The following is a 16,006-nucleotide window of genomic DNA, read 5'->3' on the forward strand; positions in this document are numbered from 1 at the left end:
CCCGCCCGCGGCGCTCCAGCCCCGCTCGTTCGGCGGAGCCCCCGGGGGCTCGGGCCCGGGGCAGGGGCAGGAGGGCGCCGCTCCGCCCAGGGGGGTGCGGTGACCTCGGGGCTCCGGGGCGGCTCCGCATCCCCGGGGCGCGGCGGGGCCGGGGCCGCACCGGGGGCGCTGCCGCCGCTCCGCGCCCGCCCGGCGGCGCCCCGGGGCCGGTGCCGCGGGGCCGCTTCCAGCCGCGATCCAGCGCCGCTCCGGGGAACGCCGCCCTCCTCCCGGGCCCGGCAGCGGCACGGCCCCGGCTCCCGGCGCCCATCCCGGAGCCGCGGTGGGACCCCAGCCCCGCACCGGCCGGAGCGGGAGCAAAGCGGCAGCGCCGGGCTCGGTCCCGGCGCCCGTCCCGGAGCGGCTCCTCCCGCCCGCCGCGATCCCAGTCCCCCATCCCAGCCCAAATCCCGCATCCCGCCCGCCGAGGAGAAGCGGCTCCGCCCGGGACCCCCGGCAGACACCGGCAGGACCCGGATCCAGATCTCCGGGCCCCGATGCCGGTGCCGGCCCCACCTCAGCGCCCCGAGCTCCGCGCAGCGCTCCGAGCGGCGCTCCCGCCGCGCCCCGGGCCGATCATTCCCGCATGGAGCGGAGCGGGCGCGGATCCGCCGGGATTTATGGGCGGGGCCGGCCCGGCACAGGTGTGAGGGGCGGGGCCGCACAGGTGTGAGGGGCGGGGCCGCACAGGTGTGAGGGGCGGGGCCGCACAGGTGTGAGGGGCGGGGCCGCACAGGTGCGCGGGGCCCCAGAGCGCCTGCGCGGGGCGGGGCTGAGGGGATTTAAGCCGCGGCGGGGGCCGGCGGTGCCATTTGCTCCTCGGCGCTCGGGGCGGGTGGTTGCGGCCGGGCCGGGCTCTATATCTCTTTTCCTCTTTATTTCTTTTACGTTTCTTTTCTTTTGTATTTCTTTTTCTTTACACCTCTCTTTGTTCCCCTCCCTTCCTCCCCTCCCCCACCCCCTACACCCTCCCCCCCCCTACCCCCCCCCTCCCTCTCCCCCCTAGCCCTCCCCTCCCTCCCCCCCCGGCCGGGTCCCCACTACCCCCCATCCCCCTACACATCCCAACCCTACCGCACCCCTCCGTCCTCTCCTGCCTCCCTTCCTTGTCCCCCACCGTGGTTCCCCCTGGTACCTCTCCATGATACCTTTCCGCCAAAACCGCCTTCAATCCTTCCCCTCCTTCCTCCCCGCTGCCATTCCCCGAGTCCCCTCCCCTGGTGCCCTGCACACCCCGACCTCCCCCCACCTGCCCTCTGTCCTTGTCACCGTCCCCTTGACCGCCCCCTCCGCTCCCCTGTTCTCGTCCTCCATCCCCCGCTCTCTCTCGTTCTCTCCCGCAGCCGCGGGGTTGGGGGTGCCGGAGAATAAAGCCCAGAGGGCCGGAGCCCGGCGCCCCCCGCCCTCGCTGGAGTCCCCCCGACACGGGGCCGGACCCGCCCGGCGGGTCCCCCCATTGCAGTGTAATACACGGCCCGACACTGCCGGGGTGCGGCTGTCCCGACATCACACTGGGGGGTCGGGCTGGAGTCAGGGAGGGCCGGGGGGAGTGGGGTGGGGGTGGGTTAGGGGGGACTCCCTCCTTAGGAGGGGGTCCCGGGGGGGGGGGGGGGGTTAGGAAGGGCCCCCTCCGGAGGGGGGGGCCCCGGGGGGGTCGGGGTGGGCCCCCTCCGGAGGAGGGGGTCCGGGGGAGGGGGGGGGGGCGGAGGGGGGGCGTTCCCCCCTCCAGGCCCCGCCCCCTCCCCGGGACCCCCTCCTCCGGACGGGGCTCGGCCCGGCCCCGCCCGGGGACCCTCCTCCGGACCGGGGCCCGGGGGGGGAGGGGAGGGTGGGTGGGGGGGGGAGGGGAGGGTGGGTGGGGGGAGGGAGGGAGAGATGGTGCGTGCGTTCGTTTGCGATTTCTGTCCGCGCACAGAGTGACGTGACCCCCCTCTGCTCCCCCTCCCCCCCCCCTCCCTCCCCCCCCACCCCTCCCTCCCCCCCCCACCCACCCTCCCCCCCCGGGCCCCGGTCCGGAGGAGGGTCCCCGGGCGGGGCCGGGCCGAGCCCCGTCCGGAGGAGGGGGTCCCGGGGAGGGGGCGGGGCCTGGAGGGGGGAACGCCCCCCCTCCGCCCCCCCCCCCTCCCCCGGACCCCCTCCTCCGGAGGGGGCCCACCCCGACCCCCCCGGGGCCCCCCCCTCCGGAGGGGGCCCTTCCTAACCCCCCAACCCCCGGGACCCCCTCCTAAGGAGGGAGCCCCCCTAACCCACCCCCACCCCACTCCCCCCGGCCCTCCCTGACCCCAGCCCGACCCCCCAGTGTGATGTCGGGACAGCCGCACCCCGGCAGTGTCGGGCCGTGTATTACACTGCAATGGGGGGACCCGCCGGGCGGGTCCGGCCCCGTGTCGGGGGGACTCCAGCGAGGGCGGGGGGCGCCGGGCTCCGGCCCTCTGGGCTTTATTCTCCGGCACCCCCAACCCCGCGGCTGCGGAGAGAACGAGAGAGAAGGAAGGGGAGAGAGGAGATGGGGGGTGAGGAGAGGTAGAGAGGGGGGTCGGGGTGAGGAGAGCAGCGGGAGGGGAAAGGCCAGGTGGGGGAAGAGGGAGAGTGGACAGAAGAGGAGGAAAGGGGAATAGAAGGGGATAGCGGGGTACGGACAGGAGAGGAAGGAGTGGGGGGGGTCGGGTTCGGGGAGAGAGGAGGGAAGGGTTTCGGGGGGAGAGGGAAGGGGGAGAAAGGAAAAGAAAGAAAGGGAACACGGAGAGAAGGAAGGAGGGGTAGAGAGGAGGACAGGAGGGGAGACCGAAGCCCCCGAGCCTCACCCGCCGAACCCGCACGGGAGCTCCGCTCGCACCGCGCTCTGAGTGAGCAAATGGCGGCCGAAGGGATTGCCGGGACTTAAATAACCTCGGCCCCGCCCCGCGCAGCCGCCCTAGGGCCCCGCACACCTGAGCCCCGGCCCGGCACACCCGAGCCCCGGCCCCGCCCACCGAGCCCCGGCCCCGCCCACCGAGCCCCGGCCCCGCCCACCGAGCCCCGGCCCCGCCCACCGAGCCCCGGCCCCGCCCACCGAGCCCCGCCCTGCCGGGCCCGGGTCCCGCCCGCCGCCGCGTTCCCGCCCCTCACGGCGGGGCCGAACCGGGCCGGGACCTTCGGGCCCGGGGCCCGCCCGTGGCCGCGGGGTCCCGGGGCCGAGCACCGGGCGGGGTCGGCGCCAGGACGGGCCCGGGCTCGCCCCGCCGGGCCCGCAGAGCCGGGGCAGTGTGTGTGAATTCCTCATCCAGCCTGGGCAGAAAATCCTCACGGAGAAACCCCGGAAATAAAGGATATGGGGCCGGGCCGGGGGTCGGGGCACGGGCAGTGTTCTGCTCTAAATGAAAAACCCCTCGGGAAAAATAAACCCGTGGGACAGCTCATTTCCAGCCCTGGACCGGCTTCTGTGTGACCGCCTGCGGTTCCAGCTGCTCCCACGGGACTTGAAGCCTCTGGGTCTCTGATGAAGTGTCAGGGGCTGAGCACGACAGGAAATAATGGGAAAACTCTCGGGATCAGGCAGTGTCCCCAAGAGCTGGCGGTGCTCAGCATTCCTGGCTGGAATTTGGGCATCCCAGCAGGGACCTTCCATAGTGTCCCCATGGAGCTGACACTGTCCAGCATCCCTGCCCAGGGTTTGGGGGTTCCAGCACAGCCCCCCAGCACATCCCGCTGCTTCCTCAAGTCCCCTTTAACCGGGATCATTTTTTGGGCTGGGGGCACCCAAACCCAGCAGAATTTGCTTTCACCAGCTTTGGGGGATCTCCCCTCTCCCCTCCTCACTGAATTCCTGCTCCCAAATCCCAGCCTGAGGCTCAGCTCCCCTTCCCTCAATCCCTCTGAGGGACTGGACTCGGATTTCCCAATCCAGCAGGGCAGCGGCGCTGTTTCTCCTCACTGTGTATCCTGATTGCAGGAACTGCTTAAGGAATAATTCAAAGAAATTCAGACAATGAAGAGACACCAAGGAAGAGCTGCCAGCTCCAACCAAGGGCTGCTCAAACCCCTTCTCAATTATTTGCTTTAATTAACCAATGCAAATGAACCAGTCCAGACCACATTGATATGGTTTTATTCTTTTTAATGAAATTATGAACACTGCAGAATATAAAAGAACACTTTGAACCCCAAAACTCTTCTAGGAGCTAGACAGGGCAGGGCTGCACTGCACCCCCAAAGTGAGGATTGGGAGAACCGGGAGAAAAGAAAATGCAGACCGAGATTCCTGGGAGATTGGTGCAGCTTCTGCCAGCCAGAACAATCCTGGGTCTGAGCACGCCTGCGGGATGTCAACAATGTCCTCCTGGGCCTTTTTGTTAAAAGCAACTTCCACAGAGAATTCATGAAATGCAGAAAATTAAATGGGAACGGAAAGGAGCAGCTCCCCCAGCCCGTCAGGCTGCAGCATCCGAAAGAAAACGAACAGAAAGATTATGGATTACGGATTGGAACCATCCCAAATCCCGAATTCCCGGTGTGGAATACCACTCTGCTTTGCTCTGTAAATCACCGCCTCTCTCGCTGGACAAACCCTTCAGCTTTGCTCCCAGTTCAGCGAGTTCCCAGCTGTGGCCGCCGGGATTCTCCGCAGCGTGTCCGGGCGGGATGCGGGGGGAGCGGCGGGGAATTGCCGGGGGAGCTGCCCAGGAGCTCCCGGCCCTGCCCCGTGCCCGCAGCCCAGCGGGAATCTCTGCCCGCGGCTCTGCAAGTTAAACAGGATCTTTGCCAAAAGACCGGCAGGAAAACTCACATCCCCAGCAGAGATAAAAACAGAGGGGAAAATGCAGCCCGAGGTGATGAAAAGAGAAGGGAATGATCGGAACCATTTGAAATGGGTAAGAGGAAATGGCCTGAGGTGATCCCAGGGGAGGTTTAGGCTGGATATTGGGAAGTCTCACACTGGAAAGGCTGTCCAGCCCTGGCACAGCTGCTCAGGGCACTGGAGGGATTTAAAGCCGTGTGGATGTGGCACTTGGGGACGTGGGACAGTGGTGGCCTCAGCAGCACTGGGGAACGGTTGGGCACCGAGATCTCACAGGGCTCCTCCAACCCGAAGGATTCCATGATTCCAAGGACACCCTGAAGCTGCCAGCACAGACACACCTGTGCCTGCTGCAAGCACCATTTCCCTTCCTCTCCTTGGCTTGGCTGCCAAATATCCTGGCTACGGGGAACACGGGAGCAGTCCTTGCTGTGGGAGAGGCCAGCAGGATTAGATCAATTCCCTTCAGAAAGGGCTGACAGGATCCAGCCAGTCTGTCCCCAGCTGCTTGGGAAGCTCCCGGCCCCTTCCAGCAGCAAGAGAGGGAAATCACCTCGTGCTGAGGGACAGTGACACGAGAGCTGTGGGGAGAGAGTGGCAGAGACGGGAGAGGAACAACACCAGAGCTTTCCAAAGGGAACACCTGCCTGATCAGCCTCCAGGACCTGTGGAAAACATTTCCAGCTGAGCTGTGAGTCCATCTACTCCTGTCTCCCACTCACTGACCTTTCAGCCATGGCCAGGAGCTGCTCTGGATGGAAGGACCCCTTTGTGTCCATGGATGTGGCTTTTCCCTCACTGCCCCTGTGGTCTGTGGAGAGCCAAAGGGGAAGAAAAGGATTGAACAGGGAATAAAGTATCCATAAATACAGCAGATATGGCCACATGCCCTCACTGAGGTCATATAACAAATAATATCCCAGGCTATTGTGATTAAAGTCCCTTTTAGCTGGGAAAAGCAAGAGGAAACATTCCCAGTCCCCATCTCTGACTCCTTCCCTTTGCAGTACCTGTCACCCTGGAGTGCCAGGACAACGGGGAATGGCTTCCCACTGCCACAGGGCAGGGATAGATGGCATCTTGGGAGGAAATTCTTCCCTGTGAGGGTGCTGAGGCCCTGGCACAGGGTGCCCAGAGAAGCTGTGGCTGCCCCTGGATCCCTGGCAGTGCCCAAGGCCAGGCTGGACAACCTGGGATAGTGGAAGGTGTCTCTGCTCATGGAACTGGATGGGCTTTAAGGTCCCTTCCCATCCAAACCATTCCAGGATTCCATGATTCTACACAAGAGGACTGGTGCTCAGCTTTGAGCTGGGAAGTTTAGGGAGTCAACTAAATGACCAAACTAAGTCCAAGCCACTAATGTTTTAGGGAATAGCAGCCTCTAGACAGTAATAAACACTTAAAATGTCAAGGGAGGTGTCCAAATTAGCAAATAGCCCAAGGCTGTGGTGTCTGAATATTGGATTGCAATGAGGTGAACCACCCACCTGACCAGTGACTGCCAGGCTGGGACACTGCTGTGTCTTCCCAGTATGGAATTCCCCAAATAATTCTGTTATGGATCCTGTTTCTATTTCTCCTGAAGGGAAAATGATAATAATAATTATTAATAAAAATTAAAAGGTCACATGTTACAGATATCTATATATGTATCTATCCCACTTATAAAATATTACATGTATAGAGACTCAAACACGGAACTTCGATGAAAGTTTCAAAACTAAGAGGGAAAACTGCTTTTCACCCTGAGATCTGTTCATGCCATGTATAAGAAGTCCAGGTGTGTTTCTAAAGATGCTGAAGAGATGAAATTACTTGTTTTCATTCTTGGATTACCAGAGGAATGGGGAGATGGTGATGCCTGGTTTTCCTTTCCCTAAACACATAATGGTGTTAAATAAACCAGAAACATCCAAAAATGGGCAGCTCTGAGTCTTGCATCATGACTAAAAGGGTTAAGAAGTATTTCTGCAGCTTTTAAAATAAAAGCAAATTTTCAGGAGCAGTTCTAGAGGTTTTCCATCCTTGGAGCAAGCTGGGAGAGTGGAAGGTGCTCCTGCCCATGGCAGGGGTAGAGCAGGATGAGCTTTTCAGGTCCCTTCCACCCCAAACCATTCCGGCATCCCACGGCTCCAGCTCCGGTGGGGGCATTCCCTGCCCGGGGTCCCCTCAGGGTGCCCAATTCCAGCCCCTGTTCCTGCCCTCAGTGCCCAATTCCAGCCCCTGTTCCTGCCCTCAGTGCCCAATTCCAGCCCCTGTTCCTGCCCTCACGCCCTGGCCGTGTCCCAGCCCTTGGCCCGAGCTGCCTGCCCAGCTCTCCCCTGCAGATCCCTGGGGCTGTGCCGGCCCTTTCCGAGCCCTGTCCTGAGCTGACACCTTTGCTCTGCCCCAGGGGCTGCCCAGGATCGCTCCTGCTGGAATATCCCCCGCTGGAAACTGGCAGGGACCCTGGGTTGGGGTTTTGGAAGGAGATGGGGATTTTGCACCTACTGCAAGTGCTTGAGGGACTGCACACGTTTGTAGAAAATGCTGATTTGTGCCCAGGGCTGCATAAACACCCATCCTGCAGAATTCCAGGGCTTCTTCCTTCTTTCTCCACTGCCACTCGGTTAAACTGGAACCTCTGGGAGAAGGAAGGCTCCCGTGGAGAGCTGGAGGTTTGCAGGGAGAGCAGAGCTCATCTAATCCCACCTGAGCTCTGGTTCCTCAGCTCCTCCACGCAGATCCCCCGAAGAGCCGGAGCTGGCACCCGGAGCAGCGGGAGCCGGGGCTGGCAGGACTCTGCTCCTCGGGGCTCAGCCCTGCCTGCAGCTGGGACAGCCAGGGATGGACACGGCGCTGGCAGGATTCACTCAGCAGCTCCAATGGCCTCCTGCTCCTCGGGGTGTCCCGAGGTGCCCTCACAGCCCAGAACAAACACCCGAGCTGGGAGCCACCGTCCCACGGATCCCTGCCTTTGGGGGAGCCCATCTCCCACCTCTGAGAGCAAATGTGTTTTCTGTCCCTCCTTTGCAGACCCTGAAGGACGAAGCTCTGGCGAGCAGGAGGAGTCTGGAGCCACGTTAGCACAGGAGATGGCAAAGGAAACGGTGGGAACAAGGACACTGCACAGCCGCAGGCAGGGAGCAAGGGGCTCCTCCCTGAGCAGGCATTTAATGCATCCTCTGGCCATGTCTCCAAGTGACACCTGCTGTGCACAAAGACAAGGTGGCCAAAAGCAAATCTCCATCCCAGGGCCAGCGCCGATGTCCTCTGACCTGAGGCGGCTCTGCCGAGTCCAGCTCTGCTCCTCCCCATCCCACCTGGGTTATTTTCCAGCTGCCCCCTGGTCCCCTTGGCAAGGACAGCCAGGCCCAGCAGCTCTGTGCTTGCAGGGGGATGCATTCAGCTCTGTGCCTGGGCTGCCCACTCTGTGCATCCTCCTGGGAAGCGCAGCAGGCCCTGGGATTCGGCTCCCAGCCTGCCCAGCCCGGGCTCGCTCTCACCCCCTCCCTCGGGTCTCTGTCCCCACGGCAAATCCTGAGCCGCAGCCCGGGCGGCATCCCAGCTCCTCACCCGGCTCCAGCGGGCAGCAGAGCATTCCCACAGGGAGCCCCGGGAGGAGAGGGAGGCAGAGCAGAGCAAAGGGCCGGCAGGGCCCCGCAGCACCGGGACAAACGGGGAGCACGGGGGGCTCGGATGGAGGGGGGGGACACCTCTGGCAGAGCTCTCGGAGCGAGTTTGGTTCGCCTTTCCCTGAGCCCCTCATTGCCGTGGTGCTGCTCTCAGCACCCATTTCTGCCGTGCCTTCTGCAGGCAGGGGCATGGAGCCTTCCCAAGGGCGATGCTCTCACAAGGTGTCCTGCTCTGCCCCTCCTGGCACAGGGAATGCTGACCCTCCCAGCAGGACCCCGAGCCAGGCCGAGTTCATCGACTGCTCCCAGAAACCAAACAGGCTTTGAAGCTCTTGGTGAGACACGGAGCAGTTTCCATCCCATACACTGGGCTTGTCCCAGGGTATCCCAGCAGCGAGTGCTCAGAGGGAAATGAGAGCAGAAAACACTGCCAAGGGAGAAAGGAGTGAATTCCAGGTTGTTCAGAAACCAGGATGAACGCTGTTTCAGGCTTGTGCAGGTTTCCTGGGACAAGCTGTTAAACCAAAACTAGAAACATCCAGTCCAGGATGGGACAGAGCAGCCAGAGGGTTGCAACGCCTGAGTCTTTTCAGATCCAGGCCTGGGAAGTCTCTGCTTGACAGCAGCTGAAGTTCCTCCTTGCCCTGATATTCCTGGCTCCTGTCTTTCTCCCCTGCCAGACCCTCTGGATTGTGGAGAGGATGAAAAGCAGGAGCACAAAGATGTTCCCAGTTCATCAGGAATTAGAAATGGACGCAAAATAAAATGGAATGATGCCTATGCCCTACACCACAAACTCTTCTCATCAGTCTGCAACACTCCCCCTGTGTGACAGAAAAGAGGAGACACACTCGGGGTAGGCTTAAACTGTGTTTCCTTTCTCTTTCCAGGGCAAACTAAGGAAGCATATACAGAATCCCCACACTTTGGAGTTGGTGCCATTTCCTATTCAGGCCACTGGAACTGGGAAATCTTATTCCCAGGTCTCATGAGGAGAAGCAGCTTGAAGCAAACACAGGAACCCCAGCAAATCTGAATCTTTCCACCCAATCAATAAAACCTTACCATGAATATCAAAACCTGAGCCTCCAGAGCTTTTTTTATCAGGAGTTACATCCCTGGATTTGTTAATTTCCTAATATTATCTCTTCCCAACAAAGCACTGGGCATCCACAGAATATAGAAATGGGTGTGCTAACCACTGGTTAGCCCTCTGGAATGTCAGGGCTTGGAAAGAAGGGCAGTTGGGGCTTTTCCTGGTGGTACCTGTGAGGTGCATTTTACCTAAGAAACCCTTACCACATCTTCCCCTGAATCCACCAAAAATCCACCTGTGCATTCCCCAGCTGCTTCCTCCCTCTTTGCCTTTATCGAACAGAATTTTAACAGGCGAATATTCCCTCTGAAACAGCACCTTTAATTCCAAACCTAACAGCAAACAAGTAATTTCCTCTGACATTCATTATCAGGATTTCACCAAGAGCTGGTGGGTGGAAAATGATCCTCTCCTGGCCCCTGCTGGATTCCTGGAGCAGGGATTCTTTCCCTCTTTCCCCTGCTCCTTTTCAGGCTTTGTTCCATGGCTTTTGCTTCCAATCCTTGGATCCTTTCCCTCTCTCCAGGAGCTCCCAGCAGTCCCACAACCTCTTTTCTCCCATCCTGATCATTTCTCCAGGAATGGATCTGTGCATTTCAATTCCCTTCCCTTTCCTCCAACAATTCCCAGCAATCCAGACCTAAAGCTGACACAAGGAGCACTCAGTACTCAACAAAACAAATCAAAATACAGGCCTTGCCACCCCTAAAACAGCAACTCCAAACACACAATCCTGGGAAATCGGCATTAATTCCAACCCCAATTCAGGCCCCACAGCTCAGGCTGCAGCACAAAGTCAGTGCAACCAGTGACCCACAGGAGCTGTGGGATGTTCTGCTGCTCCTGCAGTGGCATTGATGGCTGAGCAGGGCACAACAAGGCCAGAGCAGGCAGGACTGGAGAATCAACACCAAGCAGTGACCCCTGTGCTTGGCAGGGCCTGGGGCATCCCAGTCCAGGCTCTGGGCTTCCTTCCCCTTTTTTTCACTGCAATTAACCTGGCAGGGGCACTTTGGAATCCATCCCGACACTGAGACATTTCCTGATACGAGCCCCTGTATAAATGGGGAGCACAGAAAAACTCACTGCCACATTCAGACACCCTTCAGCAAAGCATTGGAAAAGCAAAGTGGTGTGGGATTACCTGGAGCTCCAGGGGACTGAGGGGAAGGTGGACAAGAAGCAGCCAGCAAAGAGCTGCCACTGCTTCTCCCTCCAGCCAAGCTCAACAAGCCAACAAAAGACAGGCCAAGGTTTACTTCAGACTTTTCCAGAGCTGCACTTGCCTTGATCCTTTGGGCACAAGGAGCCTTCCAGACTGTCCCACACCTTCACACCCCACTGGCTTGTTTTGGAAAAGCTCACTGTCCCTTGTTCCCAGCTGGAAAAGTCCACTGTCCCTTCCAAAAAGATCTCTCTGCAGTCTCTTTCTGAAGCCAGAACATCTCCAGCTTTGCTTTCCCCTTCAATGCTCTGCTCCCTGCACAAGCAAGTGACAGCCAGGGAATCCAAGCCCAGAGCCTGCCCGGGAAGAAGGAACATGCGTGCCACAGGAAGAGTGTGAAAAATGCACATTAAATTAAATTATTGGCTCTTTGCAAATATAAAATTGAATACTGTATTTGTTACATTGGAAGGTTATTTTGTAGTATTGTAGTAATCCTTTTTAAGCAGTGTGGTAGATATAGCTTTAGGTTATAACATAATATTATAATAGAAACTGTGCAATGTAAGACTTTTTTTTAACTAGCTCAAGAAAGGGGTGAGACAATCAAGAAATTCTTCGCACAGAGATAACAGCAACACGACACCCAAGAGTTACAGCCTCCTTATCAGGCAAAACAAATATCCCCCCACCTCCTCTCTGTCCTTAAGGAGCCACCAGGATTAAGGGGAAGAAGCTGACGATAACCAGAGAACAGCCTCGGTTTGAAAAGAATTTCCCGTGTGCCCATCCCGTGTGCCCATTCCCATCCCGTGTCCCCATCCCGTGTGCCCATTCCCATCCCGTGTCCCCATCCCGGCTCCTTCCAGCACCCCATTTCCTCCCCTACCCAAGGCGCATGCGTAAATTACCGCCATCTTTGGAAGGTCAAATTACGTCAGCGCAGACACGCCATCTTAGGTGAGGCATGACGTAACTTCCTGTTCCGCCCGCCATCTTGGGTGCTGGCAGAAGTCACTTCCTGTTGAGACGCCATCTTTGGTGCGGCTCGAGGTGACTTTCCTGCTCGTGCCATCACACCGAGTACTGGCAGGAGTCATTTTCGGATGAGACGCTGTATTTAGTGTGTCATCACTTGACGTGTGTGTGTGTGTGTGTGTGTGTATATTTGTGTGTGTTTATATGCATGCATGTATGTATGGGGGGGGTTCCGCCATCTTTGATGCTGGCAGAAGTAAGTGCAAAGTGACACGCCATCTTTGGTGTGGCATCGCGTGAGCACACGTGTTATTCCGCCATCTTTGCTACTGGCGGAAGTGACTGCCAAACGAGACGCTATGCTTGGTTCGGCACCATTTGACTCCATCCCTCTTGTGCTGGCAGAAGCCACTTCCGGCATCACCATCACCATCATCACCTTGTTTTCCAATTTCATCTCTTTCAGCTCTGGCCCAGAATCAGGTTTTTCACAGATCACGGCCAGCCAGGTACTCAGCATTTATGAGCTCAGAAGTTTTTCCTGTGTTTTGCAACACTGAAATCCTTGTGGCAAGTCCTTTAAATCCTTCCATCTGGAAAAGATCCAAAATTTAAGTTCCTCGAGTTTGAAACACATCCTCTTTGTGGTAGAGCGAGTTCAATCTAGCAGTTCCCAGGTTAATGCCAAGCCCAGGGTTATTTTGGGATGAATTTTTTGTCATTTCCTACAATAGAGCAAATATATGTAGACCACCATACATCCACTTAACACTTCCAGCCGGATCCTTTGACAAGTTTTGAAGTATTTTGTTAATTTATTTCGCCTAAAATTCTCGCCTAGCATGCTCTCAGTTCACAGACTTCTCTCATAAATTGTCCACAGCAAGTTTTATTTCCCAGGCTCACGTTGGTGTTCCTCAGAGAGGGCTGGGAGGTGCTGGCAGAGCCACGTGGAAATCGAGGAGCAGTGACAGGAATTGTCCTCTCCTCTGCTGGAACTTTGTTACCTCGTCCCACATCGCCTCCCACGGCTCCAACGGGAAATATTTTTTATTCTTTACCTGTCCCTGACGTCTCACTCCGAAGCCTCCTGCTTGGTGGAGAAGCATTTTGCATTTGACTGCTGGACCCTGCAGATACTTAACCTAGAAACCATTTCGATTACTTTTAGATTAAATAAATCACAATACTTCCCATTAAAGTCAGTGTCAGGTTTGGGGCTTTCCTCCTTAATGAAAGTCTTCAAAAAAAAAAAAAACAAACCAAAAAACCCAACCTTTAAACAACTCAGTAGATTCTGTAAAACTTCCTCCATTCTAATATTAAAGATGTTTTTGAGAAGCAGCTCTTGACAATATAAAATGTAATATATATTACACACTATCTTGTTTACTGTAAAGAAAAATAATTCAGAATTATTATATACATATAAAAATTATATATTAGTATATCTAATATATATTATATAATATATAAGAGAACTTATAATATATAATTATATATTATAATATATATTATATATATTATATATATAATGTATAATATACATTATATATTATATACACAAATAGCTGCGTATTTGTATGTTATTTGAAAAAAATTCAGTACATGAAATTATTTGGAAGTGCAGTGTTAAAATGTTCGTTTTTGCAATTGTTGAAATAGAACCTTTCTTCTTTATTGAAGGCGTTTTTTTTCGGTTTTGTTTGTTTTTCCCCAAGAAATACAATTACAGAAATTGATCGGTATCTGCTAAATATTTATGTTTTGATGAACACCACATTTTTTAATTAAAAAATCTGGTATTTCAATCTGTCTTTGCACTTCTTTATGGGATCAGTGTGTCCTACTCCAGACCTGCAGGCACCTTGCATATCCCCTACCATGTAAAATCTTTACAATCCTGATTTTCCCCTCAGATTTCTCAGCAGAGCCTGAGGCCCCTGAAGAGTCACCTTATAAACAGAAGTTGTTATTCTTTATATCCATAAATCACCAAATAAACTGTACCTGTGGGATCCAGAAATTTTATGGGATGCTTTTGCCAGTTCTCAGCGCTCCAAATTCACTGGGGTTGGTTGAATCCCCACAGGACCCTGGAGAAAGAAGGGAAAGAATAATTCTGCATCCAGTCTGAGGGCTACATAATATGTTGAATAATTGCACATCAAGTGAGGAGGGTGAAAGGGACAATTGTAAACCAGGTCATTCACTGAAAAAAAAAGGGAACATCCTGTGAAAGGAGAAATTTGTGACCATCTAATTAAGAAATATGTAATTATCTCTATACTTAAGGGGTCTGAGCTTCCAGTTTACTTAAGAAAGGAAGTCAGCCTCACCTAGATCCATGAGAAAGGTATGGAGCAACTAATCCTGGATTTCCAGACACATGAAGGACAAGCCAATCTCAACAATTGCTTTAAGTTCTGTAAAATAGTAATTGACAGCAAGTTGAGGGGAAGTATTCAGAGAATATAGAGAGGCAGAAATTACTTTCCCCATGCAAATGTTTTTGTTACCCGAGTTGGTGGATTGATTTCTTCCAATATAATTCTTGAAACGACTTTGAATACTGAAGCAGAGGAAATGTATTATTAATTGGCAGCAAGAAAAGGAAAAATGAGATTACTCTATAATTCTTTTTTTTCCATATTAAAATAAAATTTTAAAAAACAGAGGAAAACATTGCCAATTTTCTGTCACAGTATATATCACAAATTGTATACTGTAGTTTTTTATTTAATGGGCTTTTCAATAAACTCTAAAATTAACTTGAGGAAGAAAAAAATCAACTTAACAACTTCACTGAAAATAAATTTGATGTATCAAGTGCACATCAGTGTCTTGATTATACATTTTCTATAACATAATTAAACTATCCTCTTGAAATTTATTCCAATGAGCACCCTCTTAGAAATTTTCATGTACCCTGAAAAATGAAACAGAGTGACCTATTCTTAAAGTAATGGAATGAACACAGCATTGAGGATTAAAAGCTATGGGATAAAACAATATTTGTTGGTTTTTATGTGTGCAGAGGGATGCAGTGAGAACTGTAATAGCAGCTGGTTCAGCAAAGGATGCTCTCCAAAGCCCATCTCTTTAGCTGTAAGAACTGTCAAGGAATAGTTGAGAAGCGGAGATCAGGAGGGCAGATAAAGGGAAAAAACAAACAGGACCGTGCCTCTGAGTGTTCAGGTACGCAGAGAAGTAAGGAAAAACTTGGTGTGTGTAGAAACACTATATTTCCTTGCCTGTGGAGGAAGTGGAGAAGGCCTTGTCCTCGATGCTCCAGTTCAGGCATCCATGTGGGACAAAGTGATAGACATAAGCAGAAAGTTCTGTGGGGAGAATGTGGAATAAAGATGGGGTGCTAGTGAGTGCAAACCTCAGAAGAGAGCAGAAACATCACCAAAACTACACTCGTGGAAGCTATACAAAAACTGGGAGAAGGACAGGGAAAGGAAAGGAGACAAAGGCGAGAAGCCGAGAGAGATTTACGGACAGCGGCAGCGAAATGAGGCAGCGAAATGCCCTGGGAGGTGGGAACTGGAGGACACGGCGGGAATGGCAGCACCGACGGGAGGAGAGTGGGAAGAAACAGGAGTGCCCGCGGCAATGCACACACCGGGAGGCCCCCGGCGCACCTCAGCAGCGGAGCGCCCGCACCCCAAACCCACCGGGCGGAGCCGCCCCAGCCTCCCTCCGGCGCCTCCCCCGCCCAGCGCCCCAGCGGGGCGGCCGCGGGGACCCGGACACCGGGACACCGACACCGGGACACACGGACACCGGGACACACGGACACTCACACCTGTGTGCATGTCTGGCCACGCGCGTCCGCACTGACAGGCACGGACAAGCGCCCACCCACGCCGTGCAGTACCATGCCCCCGAATCAGGGAATGCGCCCGGTGCTGGAAGGGACCCACAAGGATCATCGAGTGCAGTTCCCGGCTGCGCGAGACCGTTCCCAACCACCCCACCCCGTGCATCCCTGAGAGCGCTGTCCAAACGCTGCTGGAGCTCCGGCAGCCTTGGGGCCGTGACCATTCCCTGGGAGCCCGTTCAGTGCCCGACACCTTCTGGGGAAGAACCTTGTCCTGGCATCCACCCTAACCTCCCCTGGGTCCGTGCCCTGGGTCCCGTCCTTAGTTACCAGACAGCGGCGATCAGGGCCTGCCCCTCCGCTTCCCATCGCCAAGAAGTTGTAGACTGCATGCGATGAGTTGTAGAGTGTAGATTCTCCCCTCGTGCCGTGCCGTGCCGTGCCGACGCGGGACGCACAGCCGACGCCTGCCGGCGCGGCCCCTTTAAATGCTAATGAGGCGGCGCGCGTG

General features: G+C 55.5%; 1 long non-coding RNA gene across 9 annotated transcripts; it reads right to left on the bottom strand.

Annotated features, from left to right (window-relative positions):
- Positions 1–4,957: 4,957 nt before the first annotated feature.
- Positions 4,958–15,960, bottom strand: LOC116807714 (uncharacterized). 9 transcript variants are annotated; one of them, XR_012053661.1, is made up of 6 exons: positions 15,826–15,960; positions 14,924–15,010; positions 13,680–13,765; positions 12,576–13,061; positions 6,304–12,262; positions 4,958–5,627 (listed from the first exon to the last, which is right to left on the bottom strand). It is a non-coding gene; the product is annotated as an uncharacterized lncRNA (long non-coding RNA). The 9 variants fall into 9 exon arrangements; XR_012053665.1 differs by having other exon boundaries at positions 6,304–12,759; XR_012053667.1 differs by having other exon boundaries at positions 6,304–12,762.
- Between the last annotated feature and the right edge of the window lie 46 nt (positions 15,961–16,006).

Source organism: Taeniopygia guttata, chromosome 1A (genome assembly GCF_048771995.1).
Source record: "Taeniopygia guttata chromosome 1A, bTaeGut7.mat, whole genome shotgun sequence".
Lineage (NCBI taxonomy): Eukaryota > Metazoa > Chordata > Aves > Passeriformes > Estrildidae > Taeniopygia > Taeniopygia guttata.